Consider the following 16,674-nt stretch of genomic DNA (forward strand, 5'->3'; position numbering starts at 1 on the left):
GTTTCTATTGTTTTATGAAAAATGAAAGCTAGAAAAGTACAGGAAGTACATTTGTATCTAATTGGAGCAAGCAGAATTACAAATAAATATAGATCGATAGAAGAAGTTCCTTTTTTGGCTAAATAGTTTTGAAAAGACGCAACTGGATTAGGGAATAGTTAAATGATCATCTTTAGTGGTCGAAAATGATCAAGAGGGGAGAGCCATCACGAAAAACTAAAAATTTGGCGAAATTGACCTTCAAAGTGGCTTCGTAACAGAGTGCTCTCCGTGTACGGTTGTCAGCCCTACCCACACCCAATCTTGAAAATAAGTTGGTATAAGAACAAGAAGACGTGGCAGACTCTACCTCAGATAGAACGATGGCGTAGGCGAGGACGTCACACAGCTCCCAGGGATATCAAAGTGGTGGATCGTGGGATGTTTGGAAGTCCTTATTAATGCAGGCCTAGACCGGATACCGGTTGTTGCGCCGTTGATGATGGTCGCCAAGATCCGCCCGCAAATATTGAAACCCCACCGAAGTATTTCGACGGCACCCCGTTCCGTATCTCTTTGTTGGCCAGACTCAGCAATGTGAAGGAACAGAGGGGAGGGATCCTTTGAATATTTCAGTCCCTCATCAACATCATTTGTCCTTATACCAATGCGTAGGTCCGCAACGAAACAGCCAACCATCGGGATAACTCGCCGACCTACCAGAAAATGAGCCGGAGAGCTAAACTCTGGAAATTAAAATAAAAAAAAACGGCTCAATCGCGTAAAATTCTGAATCCTAGGATCCATGATGGATCACATCCTCAATCTATGCTTCTTTCGCCTCAGATGTTCATTAGATGCAGCTTTTGGGGTTCCCACCAAGCCTACATATTCTCGCGACATAAAATTGACGGATGTCCCTTGTTAGTGTGAGCTTCGCGGAAGTTGGGGAGGAGAAGGTTTAGAAGGATTCCTCAAATAAAAGATTCAAAGTCAACTTCAAGCTGTTAAATTCCTGTAAACAATTCATGCAGAAACAACACAAGAATTCGCGCTGAATGAAGAACGATTAATTTAAGAAGATGGAAATCTAAGATCCGGTACGGGTAACTGAAGGGAGTCGTCTATCTTGGTGACTGTTTCGGGCTATCGTAATGGACACGGCGTCTAGGCGCCACGGTGATAAGGAGCATGTCTCCGTCCGCTACAGCTGTTTCACCACAATCTGTAGCGGCCAATTTAGCAGGTTCGCGTAGAAATAGGATGAAGTGAACTGGGAACGAAATAACGGCGGGGTCAGGTACAATATCTTTCCTCCCCTCGTTGCACCAGAGGTTCGTCGAGTGTTTCCCGAAGTACCCTTTTTCACCATCCAGCTGAACTCTTCCTTCCTTCCTTCCTTCCTTCTCTTGACCCAAAAGATCATCCATGGAAAATTCGTCTGGAACGTCGGCATGATTCATTTAGGCAGGACATTTCTAGGCTGATTCAGACCAGCTTTGCCAATGCCAGCAGGTAAATGTGGTGTCGTTGAAGGTACTCGCCATGCAATTGTATTACCCATGAATTTTGCGGGAGTTACCTGAAAGGAGGTTCGACGAGCCATAAACAGCTCGAAGAACTAGAGGTGCCTGGTCTGGATCGGGTGCCAAATTTCTCATATAGAAAGTTTACCAGTATACACGGTCGGTTGGCACATAGCGTAAATTAGGTCAATAATCGGTCTTAGGAATTTCCACCTTCTCTCATTCCCTACCTTGTACCTAAAAAGGATATGGTGGAGGATCCACAGACACAAGGCCGATTATTTACTCACCAACACTCTACAAATTCATCATTATCATCATCAACGGCGCAATAACCTGTATCCGGTCTAGGCCTGCCTTAATAAGGAACTCCAGACATCCCGGTTTTGCGCCGAGGGCCGCCAATTTGATATCTATAAATTCATAACATCCATTATTAGTGGTAGGGTCAATGTACACCTCGAGGCATTCTGTCCAAGGAGTAGAAAGGCTGCAGAGTTGAGTCAAAGGATTACAAAGTGCAACTCATTATCGACTTAGACTTATTAGAGGCCAAAGAAACCTCATAATTGCTATATCGATTAGCCGATGTGCTAAATCCAGTTACGGGAAGGTGACCGGATCATGGAGCAGTAAACGAGGGTATTCCTCACGAGGGACTTGAAGAGAGCTAAGGAGGGTTCAATGGAGAGTAGGAGAAAGAAGTAGGTGAAGAATTAGGCGAGACGCACATAGAGTGACAATTTCTGGCGTTTAGCGCTAAACCATTAGTCGAGCACCAACGAACCAGAGTGTTTAGGTTAGATTGAAGGGAAACATAGTCCATACGCTAGGATATAACGGAAAACAATTTAAGTTCGTCGGCAGAAAGCAAACAGGGACAACTAATGGGGGGGCGTTGATAAAAAATAACAAATGGCCCAGAATAGATCCCTGTGGTATGCCAGAGGATAGGGAAAAGGGGCCAGATGTGCAGCTGTCAAAAGAGTTGGAAAGGTAAGAGGCAAACTATAAAACAAGTGGTATTGGAACACTTAGAGACGAGAGTTTGGTTAGAAGTATCTTGTGATTTACAGTGTTGAAAGATTTAACGGAATCGGTGTAAATTGTATGTAATTCTTGCTGTGAATTTAAACATTTGGCGACAAAGTTCGTAAAGTCAGGTAGGTTGGAGGCAGTGGGCCTACGCTTAACAAAGCCGTGTTGCGCGTTCACTATGTGGTGGCAAAAGTGGGCGGACAACCACTCGCTGACATCTCTTTCATAGATTTTGGAACAGGAAGCGAGGAGGGAACTGGGACAGTAATTCTCGGCAAGGGTACGATCGCCACTTTTCTGAATGGGGATGATGAGAGCCTCTTTCCGCAAGCCGGGAAAATGGTTCTCTTCGAGGCCTTTGTTGAAAATAAGAGATAGGGGAGATAGACTTGCTAGTTTTGAGCAAAAAGTGATCTGGAAGGCCATCGTAGCCAGGACCAACATTGACATCAGGCTTGCCAATGGAGTACTCGACAAGGAGAGGGGTTAGAAGGGGAATGGTAGGCGATGGGAGGCCGGTTTCGGCACTTTAGTGAGTCTTCAACACTGGTCAAATATTCGTTTGGGGTCTTACGTATTAAGGATTAAGTATTACTTTTTAGTGAATTTATTTATACTTGAGTTTTGAAATTCAATATATTTAACTTCCAAAGATGAGTATTAAGTATTTATTTATTTTGAATTTAAGTCACGAGCGAACCGAAGTGTATAGCGCCGCGGTTGGAAACAGAAGAGACCGACTTATTTCCATGCGGTCCTTACTGTCCCAACCAACGGCATTTTTTTACCGCTGGTTCTCCACTCCCCTGGTGCGTTCTGAAAACGAGTGAGTGGAGAGTTTCTGAGTTCAGCGCCATCTACCCGTCCGCATCCGCAACATCCGAAATAAATTTCGAATGCTGCAGATCCTGCCGCGCCACAAGGATTTGACCGAGGAACTCAGAACTTTGAAAAAGCTAAGTCAGCATAGGTTCTAGGAACTTCTTCCTAGCAGGGTATTTTTGACGAAGTTTTTGTGGACTTCAGTGGTAAACCAGACAAGGTAAGAGCGTAAGCACGTAGGAGAGAAGGATCCGTGACAGAGAAGATGATCAGATAAAATGCTATGTAAGGTGTTCAGTGCTTGTCACACGTTAATGGGGAGAAGAGGGGAACGAAGTTGATTGCCGCCAGGGCTGAGATCATATTAGCCTTACGAAAGTTGAACTACGCGCGGCAGGAAAGTGGTGTCGGAACATCTGAGCATTGAACTTGAGAGCAGGATGATGGGCGTCACGAGCAATGTAAGACGGAGCATGAAGGGGTTGGGAAAGGCAACGCACAGGAAGGTTAGACAGGGCAAGGTGAAGAGCGCTATCTAAGTGGTTTCAAAAAAAGGTTAAACTAGAGGGCGCCACTAGTGAACATCAAAGTGGATAAAGGAAGGGAAGGGTGGGTGGAGTTATCAAGGAGGGAGGAAAGTTCCGGAGGAGGGTACTAAAATTAATGTCGCCGCAGAGGATGAAAGGAATTAAGGGGATTAAAACGATCGGGACCACTGATAATCTTTCGAAGAAATCTTCGTACAGAGAAGGCGGGCTGAGGCAGGCGAAATATGCACACGATATGATAAAGAGGCATATGTTTGGCGGAATGACTCGTATGGTGACAGAATGGCAGGTGGACGAAAAGGAGGAAAAGATGATTTCGGCACGGAAAGGGAACTTAACAGCTACTAGGGCACCTCCGCCGGATGACTTGCCAAGCGTAAGACCTCCACATCTAAACTATGACCCGACAGACGGTCAGCAGTATCTAGTGATTCTGCAAGGTCTTATAGCGCACAACAAGTTTGAAGCGCTGTTAGTTGAGAAGACGGGCCGCTCCGCACTTGTTATTAATGTTGCGATCCCCTATAATGGTAACGTTGAACGGAAATAGGTGGCCGGGAAGTCAAAAAAAACCACGTATAAAACCATGAATCCAAGTAACGCTAGAGATTGAGATTCAAGTGCATATGGAATTTCAAACCTTTAACAAAATATGTAACATCACCTTGAAATTTTAAGTCCTATACAAGGTGCACTCCCGGCCTTTATGTCGCTAATGCAATATTCCAAACTCTTTCAACTTAGCCTTGGCACGGCGGCTTGACACGGAGGGTCCTTGTTCTCAACCAATGGCATACGATTGAGCTATGCACAATCTCCTCGTCATACTCTCTGCCTCATAAATAAACCGATCTAAAAGTTTGAAAGTTGATTTCACACATTTTGTCCGATGTTTTAACCGTAGCAAAAAGGAGATGATTTTTGTATTCTTTGATACACAGGAAAAACGACAACTCTCTTGAAGAACAATTGACCACTTTTTGCTCCTCAGATTCAGCTGTGGATCTCGGGTGGAAATTAATAATTTGGATACTGTTTGGAACGTAATGCGTGGCAGGAGATTTTTAATATGAAATTTATCCACGATAAATTAGTGAATAGTGACTTTTACCATTCTTGGAGGCTTCACACGGTGTTGCTCGATTGCTAATGGACGTTATCATGAAACCGTGCCTGACTCGATTCCTATTTCCAGCCCATGGCCGGCGAAGAAGAAACACGTCAATGGTCCTTGGAGAGAGAAGTTGATTTAAACGTTTGGTTACGCAGCAAGTATGATTTGATAGGTGACATAATTTCAAGTGATTACTTACCGTTTTTTGAGAACGAGCATTTTTTTGGCTGGGCGCTGCACTGTGTCCACTTGTATATTTTAGTAACAGAACTTCTTATACAACGGTTTCGTCACAGTTTCTTTCACTTTACTAATTCGGCCACAAAAGGAGTATGCAAACTGGAATATCCGACATCTCGATACTGCGTGTTTCAAGCACTCATTCTAATAAACTTCCCGTCCAATATGAGCTCGACAATGCAGCAGCCATCAATTGGTGACCTAAAAAAGGTTTCCAACAAGAAAAAGGCGTAACTAGAACACAGTACGTGCCTGGCAATATTTCACCTTAGCGAAGCAAAAACTAAGAAACAATCGTTAGGACTGTATTTCGTAATATGCAACATGATTTAGAAACTTTGTGTAAACAACAACAAAAAGGTTAATGATCGCTCGCAAAATATTACGAAATTCTTATATTAACCTTAAAATATTTAAATGAATGTAGGCATTTTGTGTGTGAAGTGTGAGGGCTTTGTAAGTAGAAGTACTAAAATTATGATGATCAATTATTTTTTAAAAAGGAGGGAATGTCGCGATTTCAAACGAAGAATTGAATTGAATTGAATGTGTGTGGAGTTAAGCAGTAAAGGAAATATGCTGCATACAAGGAGATGAATCGTTAATCCGCTCATCTCAAGACAAAAAGAACTAAATGATGAGGATCTTGAGATGCCATGGAAGCTATAGTTTGTTGTAGAGAATAGGAGCTACTGATCACGATACTTTGGTCGAATTAGTTAAGGATCAGCCCCGTATTCGAATATTTGGGGTATCAAACCTAACATTTGAGGCTCAGAATACAGTAAAACTGGCAATAAAAAACTAGATACTATGCAGATACTCTAAACTCTATTAGAGCGTAAATACAAGATGCATTTATACAGTATTTCTTGGAGGAACTGCAGCGAGGTCAGTTGACGAATAAATGATTTATGTTTTGGTCCATTCTCCTAATAAATGACGCTTTTACTTTTCATAAAATGAAAAGTATTCACCTACATAATTTCTTAATTGATGAAAATTACTCTTCCCAATATTCAATAAGAAGTTCAGCGTAATCCTTAATGCATCAAACTCAGCAGTACACCTTGCGAATATTCTTAAATTAAAAAGTTTTTAATTCGTAGCCTTGGGGTTAAATTAGCGAAGAACCCTTGTCTCTTCCTGCTCTCAAGGATGATCCCCAGACTGAACATTTTTAATTAATTTCTTAAGGTCTAGAAAGTTTAATTGACAAGCAACCCAAGTCAATGCAGGACAAACTTTCATCCTGTCCCAGATGGATATGTATGTATTGCTGAATAAGTTTTCAATTCTCGTTCGATACAGTGATGGATGGAAATTTTACAAGATGCAGTAATGAGATCAGGTTACAGAACGGTCATTTCAAGCAAAGAGATTGGTATCTTACAGGATAATAGATACTTATGTATAAATTCAAAAATTTACTAATGCTCCTAGTTGAAAGGGCCCCTGTTTTGATTTTATAACATTTGATATAAACCTACACCATGACAAGCAACAGGATTTCATAGCTTTCCGCTTATTTTTTGCTGGTACTGTATATCGTTGGAGAAGTTATATCGCCTAAGGTGCATCCCGAACAGTCTCAAAATAATTAAAAACATATCAAGTTGTTATTAATCTTTCAAAAACACGCACTGAAACTATATCATTTTTCATTTTTCAAGGGAAAGTGAAAGACGACAACCTGACCAACATGCCAAAAAGGCTACGTCACCCATTAGTTCAATTTTAATCCTTACCTTCATTAGTAAATTTAGACCAAATTAAAACCGATGTCAGTAGCAAACATAAAACTCTAATTGTGTCCATGATCCATGAAGAATTTCATATTGAAAACTTGCTGGGGACATCAAATTGTTGGGGCCTCGCAGACCCGGAATATTCGGTGTTGCTTACTTAGGCAGGCTTAAGACGTACACCAGTTTTTGCAATGCTGATGACGATTTATGGGAAATTCCTAGTTCCTTTTTAAAAATAATTGGAATGGCACCTTCATCCCCGGCAAAGGCGACACCTCAGATGCTGTCTAACTTTTGACGACCCCAATGTCAAAAAAAAAGGACCATTTTCGAAAAGTATTAATCAAACTTGACGTCGAATACCAGTCAACTAAACTCTGAATCAGTACCTAAGTCAAATCAAGGACGAGCATAATGCAAACCACATTGCCTGCTACAGGTTACTGTAGTCCTATAGTGTACCGCTATGACCCTTTAATGCCCTAATCCTGGATTGTTGCGCCAACAATTATTATTACTAACCAAACCCTTTCATTTAATATGTTGCTGTTCTGCAAGAAAAATATTTACACCCCGTTTTCGCATGTATGGGGAATCCCCTTAAACTCAACAGAAAGTGGCGCTACTCGCTATATATAAAAAATTCCCTGACCACATGTTCTTACAAAATTCCGTGACAAAAGCCTGCGCCATTTCCGAATAAATTGGGTATGACAGACAGATAGTCAGACAGGTTGACAGGCAGACCTCTGAGGAGTTGGCAGATCTCTCATCCGAGAAAAAGGAGAGAATGGGGATCCACCCCAAGGTAATCATCATTTCAAGCACGGGTAGTATATCCTATGTAGACATACAAAGAATAATGAAAGCTGACTCCGATCTCAAAGACTTGGGGAGAAATGTAAGCAAGCTGCGAAGGAACCAAAAAGGGAGATCTCATACTGGAATAGAAAACGTCCAAATAGAGTAAAGCCGAAGGCTTCCGCAACCAATTCAAAAATTTACTTGAAGAAAGTGCTCGCTATACAATGTAAGGACTCAGATGAGGTCATTAAGCCGGCAGTCTGCACTGCCTTAGCGGAACAGTTCAAACTGCACGACTTGCAGCAGGCATCCATTATAAGTTTTAGAAAGGCGTATGAAGGTACACAGATGGCGACCATCCGGCTACAAGCAGACGCCGCGCAAAAGCTGCTGGATGTCGGAAAGGTCCGGATTGAATGGGTAGTTTGTAGCCTTAGAAAGCAAATCTCGTTGAAGAGGTGCCCCAAGTGTCTCTTTTACGGACATCTGGCGAGAGAGTGCACAAGTATGGTTGATCGGTCTGACCGATGCAGACCTTGTGGGGAAACAGATCACATTGCTCGGGAATGTAACAAGGATTCCAAATGCATGTTCTGTGATGGAAAGGAGGACCTGGACAGGCATATTGTCGGAAGCGGAAAGTGTCCCTTGTACAAAAAAGCGCTGAATGCGTGTAAGATTGAGAGACGCTAAATCCAATGGGAAAATGAGGTTGATCCAAAACAACCTCAATCACTGTAGGATAGCTCAAGACCGGCAAAGGACCCACGAATCAGAGGTCCACGTGGGTATAATAAGCGAACCCTAGAGAAACTCTAACAGCCTTGTGGGGATGCGCTGACCAAGCCATACAGGAATGCATTATATAAGGCAATCCACAAATGTTTTCGCAGGGGCAAAATTAGACAGCATACACATTAACAGTTGCTGTGCTCCTCCTAGTCTGACGTTTACTGAATTCGAGGACATGTTGGACAGATTGGTCTTAAATGCCAAAGAACGGAATCCAAAAGTCATGGCCGGTGACTTCAATGCATGGGCTACTATATGGGGAAGTTGACTGACGAATGCAAGAAGGCGTTATCTCTTAGAGGTCTTCGCGCATTTAGATAACTTACATGTTAACAACGGTCAGGTTAATACTTACCGGAAAGGAGGGTCCGGTTCGGCTGTGGATTTCACTTTTGTTAGACCTTCACTAGCCCCTGATATGTCCTAGAATGTCAGTGAACACTACACCCACAGTGATCACAATGCAATACTCTTTGACCTGAAGAATAAGTCTAGCTGTTTGAAATCTGCTTCCCTAAGAAAGAAGAGAACGTCAGGTTGGTTTGCGAAAGCAATTGACGAGCAAACATTCATAGATGAGTGGTCGGATCCGGACACTGCAAGTATCATCTTGTCACCATTTCGGTCACGCTGCTTCCAGGGCAGAGTTGAGGCAGCGTCTGATGAGATGCCTCTGCCCTGGTCGAAACCGCAAGTGATACCTGAAGCTGGTTTTACAGCGAAGCAAGAGGGATTCATTCGAGCAACTCTGCGCCGAGGTGAATATAGACCCATGGAGAAGGGCCCACATGGTTGTGATGGGAGAATTTAGAGGTCAAGCAATTCTAAAAATTACACGTCCCTATCTCCTACCGAAAATTATTTAGAGTTTGTTCCGTCAGGAGAGCACAAGGGGTTACAGTCTACATACATCTTTAGATGTGGCTGTAATACCCCCAGTAACGACAGTTACTAGATATTTGCGGTAGTCTGGGAGATAAGAAAGCACCGGGCCTCGACGCTTTCTACCAATCAGAGCTATTAAGTTGACCGTTAAATTGGTGTCAGACATATTCGTAGAATTGTTTGAAGAATACTTGGATCTTTCCCGAGATATGGAAAAGTTAAACGTTGGTGTTGTTGCCTAAACTTGGTAAGCCTTCTGATGAACCATTACAGATTAGATATCTACTAGATACTATGTGGAAAATGCTGGAGAGAATAATCTGCAACAAATTGCTTCCGACTGTAAAGAGACTAGGAGGATTATCAGTCCGACAATTTGGCTTCAGTATGGCTAGATCAATGATCGCCGTCATCAAACTGATCACTGGTTTAGCTAAAAATGCGATGCACGGAAAGGGTGGCACTAGCAAGCATTGTGCTGTGATTACCGTTGACGTGCAAAATGCGTTTAACTCGGTCAGTTGGAACCTTATAAGGAGGTCATTGGCTTGGTTACTTAACTGCACTAATCGACAACTATGTAACATGTAGAAGGTTCTGATATGACACATACAATCGAACCAAAGAATACATTGTCCCTGCGGGCTTAGGCACAGGGCTCTGTTCTTGGACCGCTATTGTTGAAGATCATTTATAATGATGTCGTCCCAGTTGCTGACGAGACCACAATAGTAGGCTACGCCGATGATATAGCGGTGATTGCTGTTGTAAAAGATCTAGCGGATGTGGAATAAAAATTGGCTGGAAAATGCAGGCCTTGAACTCTCGGAGGATAAAACAAAGGCAGTGCATCAAAAAATGATCTTCACAACCACTTCACGACCCCAAAAAAGTCGGATCGGCTGGTTTGACCATAAATGTAAGCTAGTTGCGGAACGGAAGAATGCCGCATATTGAGTAATGTTGCATTCTCAAAGTGCAGTAATTATAGAGGTATCACGTTGAATACCATCAATAAGATATTCTCCTCTATCTTGCCAGGCCCCATATGCCCAGAACATGATTGCCCATACCAAAGAGGTTTCACTCCAGGCAAATCAGCAACAGATCATGCTATATATGTTCGGTATCTTGTCTGCCAAGATATAAATCGGCGTCGACGGGGTGATGTGAGCGTAGCTCTGCCAAGGTGGTAGTTGCGACGTGTATCAGGAGCCAGCCCCTTCGGGACCCTGGTCGGGAAGTGTGCATTGAACCGGTGTTAGTAGACCGCGTTGCCCCGAGCGAGCGCTGATCCGTCCGTGAATTCCGGGATCGGCTAAGCGTAGGTCAGGCCTCAGGGAACTGGGGTAGGGGCTGTGTCCCCGAGGGTATACCCGTTCTTGACTATTGCGGCCCGCTCCCTTGCACACGATGCGCTGGTACCTTTTTCATGGAGAATATTCTGAAAATTATAAAAAAAAACGACGAAGCAACAGACAAGGAGGAAGAGCTGGGTGCGTTTGGGCGGAGCACAAAAATGCGTCGTTCACCGCAGCGATCAGTGAAAGAGGCAATGAGGGCTGATATACCCGATGAGACACCGGGGCGCCCAAATAAAGAGGAAGCCTCATCAAGTGGCGTGACTGACCGTGCGGAGATGGCAACTCCATTACCTTGCAGTGCCCCTGTTTTGGAAGTAAGCTCAGTGAGAAACGCTAGTCCTGAGCAGATGGATTTGGACACAAATTGAGTGGAAGTGCATTCGACTGTCCTCGCTAGAGCCGAAGAGGAAAGGCTCATCAGAAAGTGCGCAGCAGTGGTGAAACGTATGCGGTCAGCAACGTTCCTTCAGAGAAACGTCAGCAAAGGCGTCAAAAACGGGATGATGGAACTGGAGGAACTGCTGGATCGCATTTCCTTTTATAGACGCACGTGGAGAGCAGCGGAAGACGATTGTAGAGCAGAAACAGTCGCACTCCCCGCTGAGAATGCTGCTTGCATCAAACGGACTGCAGATATCCCTCTGCAAAGTGAACAGGGGAAAAGCGGAAAGAGGACGACGTGCCTGAAGGAGACTTTGTCGAAGTAGTCTCCAAGGCACAAAAAAAGAAGGCGAAAAAGGATAAAAAGAAACAACGGACTCCGTCGCCAGAGACACCTCTGTCCAAAAACAAGGAGGCTGCCAACCCAAAGCCAGTAGCGGAAAAAACGAAGAAACGAAGAAGGACTGGACCGTCGGCTCTGCTCATTAAGCCGACGGAAGGCAAGACATTTGCGGAAGTCCTTAGTGAAATCCGCTACAGGATGAAACCCGAGGAGAACGGAGCAGAGGTGTCTTCGATACGGAAAACGAGGAGTGGTGGAGTTCTCGTCGAACTGGGCCCAAAGACGACCAGCAAGAGCACGTTCTGCGAAGCGGTCAAGGGGCTATTGGGGGAGAAGGCTCTTGTTTCCAGCCTAGAACCCATGTGCTCTCTGGAAATACGGGATCTTGACTGCCTCACAGAAAAGGTCGAAGTAGAGGAGGCGCTAAAGCGTGAATGTCCAGAGGTAACCAATGCCCGGGTAGGTATTACCTCTGTAAATGCTCGAGGCCAAAAACTTGCCGTGGTGGATGTCCCCGAGCAATATGCGAGGAAACTCCTTAACAGCGGGAGAATCAAAATCGGATGGGTAGTATGCAGGGTACGAATGCGGATAGTCCCCACCAAGTGCTAGAGGTGTCTGGACTATGGACACACGTCAGCAGCTTGCAAGGGTCCGGACAGGAGGACAGCATGCCGGAATGCGGCCAAGCGGGTCATCAAGCGAAGACTTGCAATGAAAGCGAGAGTTGTGTTCTCTGCAGGGATCGTGGCGCGTCTGGCGAAAGCGTCGCACACACTGCGGGCTCGGGACGGTGTCCAATCTTCAGGGCGGAATTAGAGAGGGCTAGGGTGCGATCGCCATGATCCGCATTTTGCAAATTAACATGCACCGGAGTGCAACCGCTCACCAGTTGCTAGCACAGTTCGCTGCGGAAGTAAATGCTGATCTAGTGCTGATTAGCGAGCAATACCGAAACAAGGACCCGTCCTCATGGTATCTCGACTTATCGGGCACCGCTGCCATCTGGGTTCGGGACGACGTTCGACTTCGTGTTCTTGGCGAAGGCCGGGGGGACGGATTTGTCTGCATCCGGTGTTTAGGGATAACGTTTTTTAGCGTTTACCTGACGCCGAATGAGTCGATTCCGGACTTTCGGCGCCGGCTTGATGCTCTGGAGGACGCCGTTTCGAGCACGGAGGGACGAATCCTGGTTGGCGGTGATGTTAACGCCAGGGCTCTTGAATGGGGCATGCCTCAATCAGAATCCAGAGGGAAACGGATTCTGGAAATGGCGGCGAGAACCGGGCTCGTAATTTTAAACACCGGATCCACGCCAACGTTTCGGCGCCCAGGTTGTGAAGGAAGCATTCCCGACATCACTTTTGCGTCGGAATCTCTGGCATCATCGGTGGACGGGTGGCGAGTCCTAGAAGACTTCTCGGCAAGTGATCATCAGTACATTGCGTTCGAAGTGTTTGACGCTACTTGCCGGCGAGCACCAACACGACGTTCCCCCTGCGTGTGGGATGTCGCGAAGGTGAACATCGGAAGGTTCGTCGAAGCTCTTGGAGCAGGTAGGGCCGCGCTGGGGGGCACTCCGGGGGGTGGTGGTGTCGCAGCTGACACTGTCGTAAATTCAATGATGAACCTGATAACGACGGCGTGTGAGGCTTCCATGCCCCGGAGAGGCCCCAGGCGCGACAAGCCTTCTATGTACTGGTGGACGGCAGAAATTGCCGACCTACGGAAGGAGTGTCATAAGCTCCGCCGTTTGGCACAACGTTTGTACGCCAACGAGGAGGCATGTGCCATAAAAGCACAATATAGATCAGCAAAAAGGAGACTCCGCAGCGCTATAAATAAAAGCAAAGCTCGCGGCTGGCAAAATCTTGTAAATGAGGTGAATGATGACCCGTGGGGACTTGGCTATAAGCTTGTCACTCGGAAAATCGGGGCTCTGCGGAAGCCCTGCATATTGAGCACCGACCAGATGGACCGCATTGTGCGGGCATTGTTCCCCAGACACCCTGTACGGGTTGATGTAAACAGCGCGGAAAGCGTCGTGGATTGCCCCCTTTTCACAATGGGAGAACTCGAAGAAGCGGTTCTCACTATGAAAAACAGGAAGGCGCCAGGTCCTGATGGCATCCCGGCGGAAGTTTACAAACTGGTGTTCCGCCAACGGCCAGAATTGCTGCTCGAAGCGTTCAACGCGTGCTTGAAGGAGGGCATTTTTCCTTGTCGCTGGAAAGTGGCCAGACTCGCGTTGATCAGTAAGGGTAAAGGAGACCCGGAGCTCCCGTCTGCATACCGACCGCTGTGTATGCTTGACACGGCCGGAAAAGTGCTCGAGAAGCTCATCAGGAGTAGACTCGCTGAAGCGATCCGTGCTGCCGGGGACTTATCCGCAAGGCAGTTCGGGTTTAGAAGAGGGAAATCTACAGTGGATGCTGTTATGGAGGTCGTAGATGCGTTTAATCGAGCCGGGGCACACAGCCGCCGATCTCGACGGATAGTGCTCCTCATAACGCTTAATGTCAGAAATGCCTTCAATTCCGTAGGATGGACAGATATGCTGGGCACACTAGAGAACTCCTTTCACGTGCCAAGCTATCTCTAGCGGATATTGAGGGATTATCTGAAAGACCGCTCCCTGTTCTATGAGACGCTAGAGGGCCAGAGGAGGATGGAAATCACGTCGGGAGTAGCGCAGGGATCCATCCTAGGGCCGGACCTCTGGAACGCTTCCTACGATAGTCTGCTGAGACTCGATATGCCTGAAGAGTCGCGCCTGGTCGGTTATGCATACGACGTTCCGGCACTTGTTGCCGGACGCACTGTTGAACAGGCGCAAAGCAGACTTGGCATATTGATGCGACGGGTAAGTGGATGGATGACTGCTCGCGGTTTCAACCTTGCGCTGGAAAAAACCGAAGTAGTCATCCTGACCAGAAGGAGAATCCCGACCTTGCGTCCCATATCGATCGGCGAGTTGACTATAGAGTCAAAACCAGTGATTAAATACCTTGGTTTAATGCTCGACTCGAAGATGGACAGGGCTGCAGCAGGAGTCGCGGCCTTGAGTCGGCTAATGGCGAATGTCGGGGGCCCTATATCAACTAGGAGACGTCTCCTCATGGGAGCAACGCAGTCCGTCCTTCTCTATGGTGCGGAGGTATGGGCTGATGCCCTTGACAAGGAGGTGCATCGTAAACGCCTCGCTCATGTGCAGAGGCGGGGAGCTTTGCGAGTGGCGTCTGCTTATCGCACGGTCTCCGAACCGGGTATGATGGTGATTGCGGGAGTGATCCCCGTTGCCCTCCTTGCCAAGGAGCGCAAAGCTATCTATCGCCGTAAGAGCGAAAGCTTAAGAGAATTGGTTGCCCGTGAAGAACGTCAACGCACCCTTAACGAGTGGCAACTTTCTTGGCAAAATGAGCCAAGGGGCAGGTGGACTGCGCGGCTCATCGACAAATTATATCCGTGGTTGAGCAGAAAGCACGGTGAGATTGATTACTTCCTTACCCAACTTCTAAGTGGGCATGGAGGTTTTTAATTTTACCTGCACTGGGTTGGGAAGGCGCCATCTCCTGATTGTGTGTTCTGCAATAGAGTGGCGGATGACGTTGAACACACCTTTTTCTCTTGCGAGAGGTGGGACGGCTTCCGCCAGCAGCTTTATGCAGACACAGGGGAGCTCTCTCCAGATAACATTGTGCGAGAGATGCTGAAGAGCGCTGGCAGCTGGAATCGTATTGCGCATTATGTTCGGGCTCTTCTTACTACGAAGAAGATTGAACTCGACCGGCAGAGGGATCGGACGGTAAGGGGTTCCCTGAACTAACAACTCCCTTCCTCCCCTCCCCTCCCGTTGGTGAAGGGAATTCCCTGACTTGAAGGCTCCCAAAGCCGAGAGAGCGGGAGGGCTAGCCCGAAGTAATGTGTCAAACGGTTCCAGGCTAGTTCTCTGATGACAGGGAGGTGTTTAGTTGGTAGTCCGCCAGCGTGCTGTTGCGAGAGTCCAACACTCTGTGCGTAAACGCATTCACCTACCCTACTCCCAAAAAAAAAAAAAAAAAAAAAAAAAAATATAAATCGACACCATTCTCGAGATGACGGACATCGCATCATCTGTGACGGTCCGGAAGTCAGAACACACCCTAGGTCTGTTCTATTGTATACCACACACGGTTTACGTACGCTACATAAGAACGCTGATCCCCAAACTGGGACTCCATACAGCAAGATGGAACTCACCAACCTAACTACAAGCAGCATGTAAGTATGCCACGGACGTTCTACATTCAGCATCAATCTTGGCAGAGCCATACTGGCGACCATTTTATAAGTAATTTATCTTTTAACGCTTGGTGATGACAATCGCTTCAGCTTTCTCTGCGAGCGCCAGCCAGCCAAGTCTTGGCCGTCCCAATTTCTCCGGATGAGTTCAATTCAGCATCTTCGAAATGCTTTGCAACACCTAGCTACCCACAGCCACAGCAAGATAGGTCGGCATACCAATCTTCCCAGGGACTTCCAAAGTCCATTTGTATTTTTTACGTCCACGATCGATGCTATGCATGCCTTTGCGAAGTATCCAAATATCAGGCATTTGGAGTATTTCTTTAGAAAGGTCCGATGCCTTAAACGACAAGGACCCATCCAATTAGAACTTTTCCTACGGCACTGGCACTCGCATTGTCCAATTTGAACCTTTAAAGGTACTGACGATATCGCCAATGTCTTGTCAGAAACTGGGTGAAATTATAACTAACCTCCACATGTTGTCTCCCCAACCACTCCTTGATTGTAGGGATCAGTCTGTGTGTCCACCGACCCTTTCCAGAGTGGTCCCAACGCTACTGCCATCTATTTGACTATTTACCTCTGCCTTTCGGCATTCTTCATCTGCGACAAAGGAGAGATTGATTTCAGGTTGTATATATTCGCCATCTCATCTGCCAAAATGTCAATTGGCATCATTCCGGAGAGTAGGAATGCAGCTACATCTGAGACAGTTTTATTGGCAGAACACACTCTTAGGGCCATCACCTTATAGAGTGCACTCAGTTTATGAGCATTACATGATATGCGAAACGCCTTTTCTC

This window comes from Hermetia illucens, chromosome 1 (genome assembly GCF_905115235.1).
Source record: "Hermetia illucens chromosome 1, iHerIll2.2.curated.20191125, whole genome shotgun sequence".
Taxonomy (NCBI): domain Eukaryota; kingdom Metazoa; phylum Arthropoda; class Insecta; order Diptera; family Stratiomyidae; genus Hermetia; species Hermetia illucens.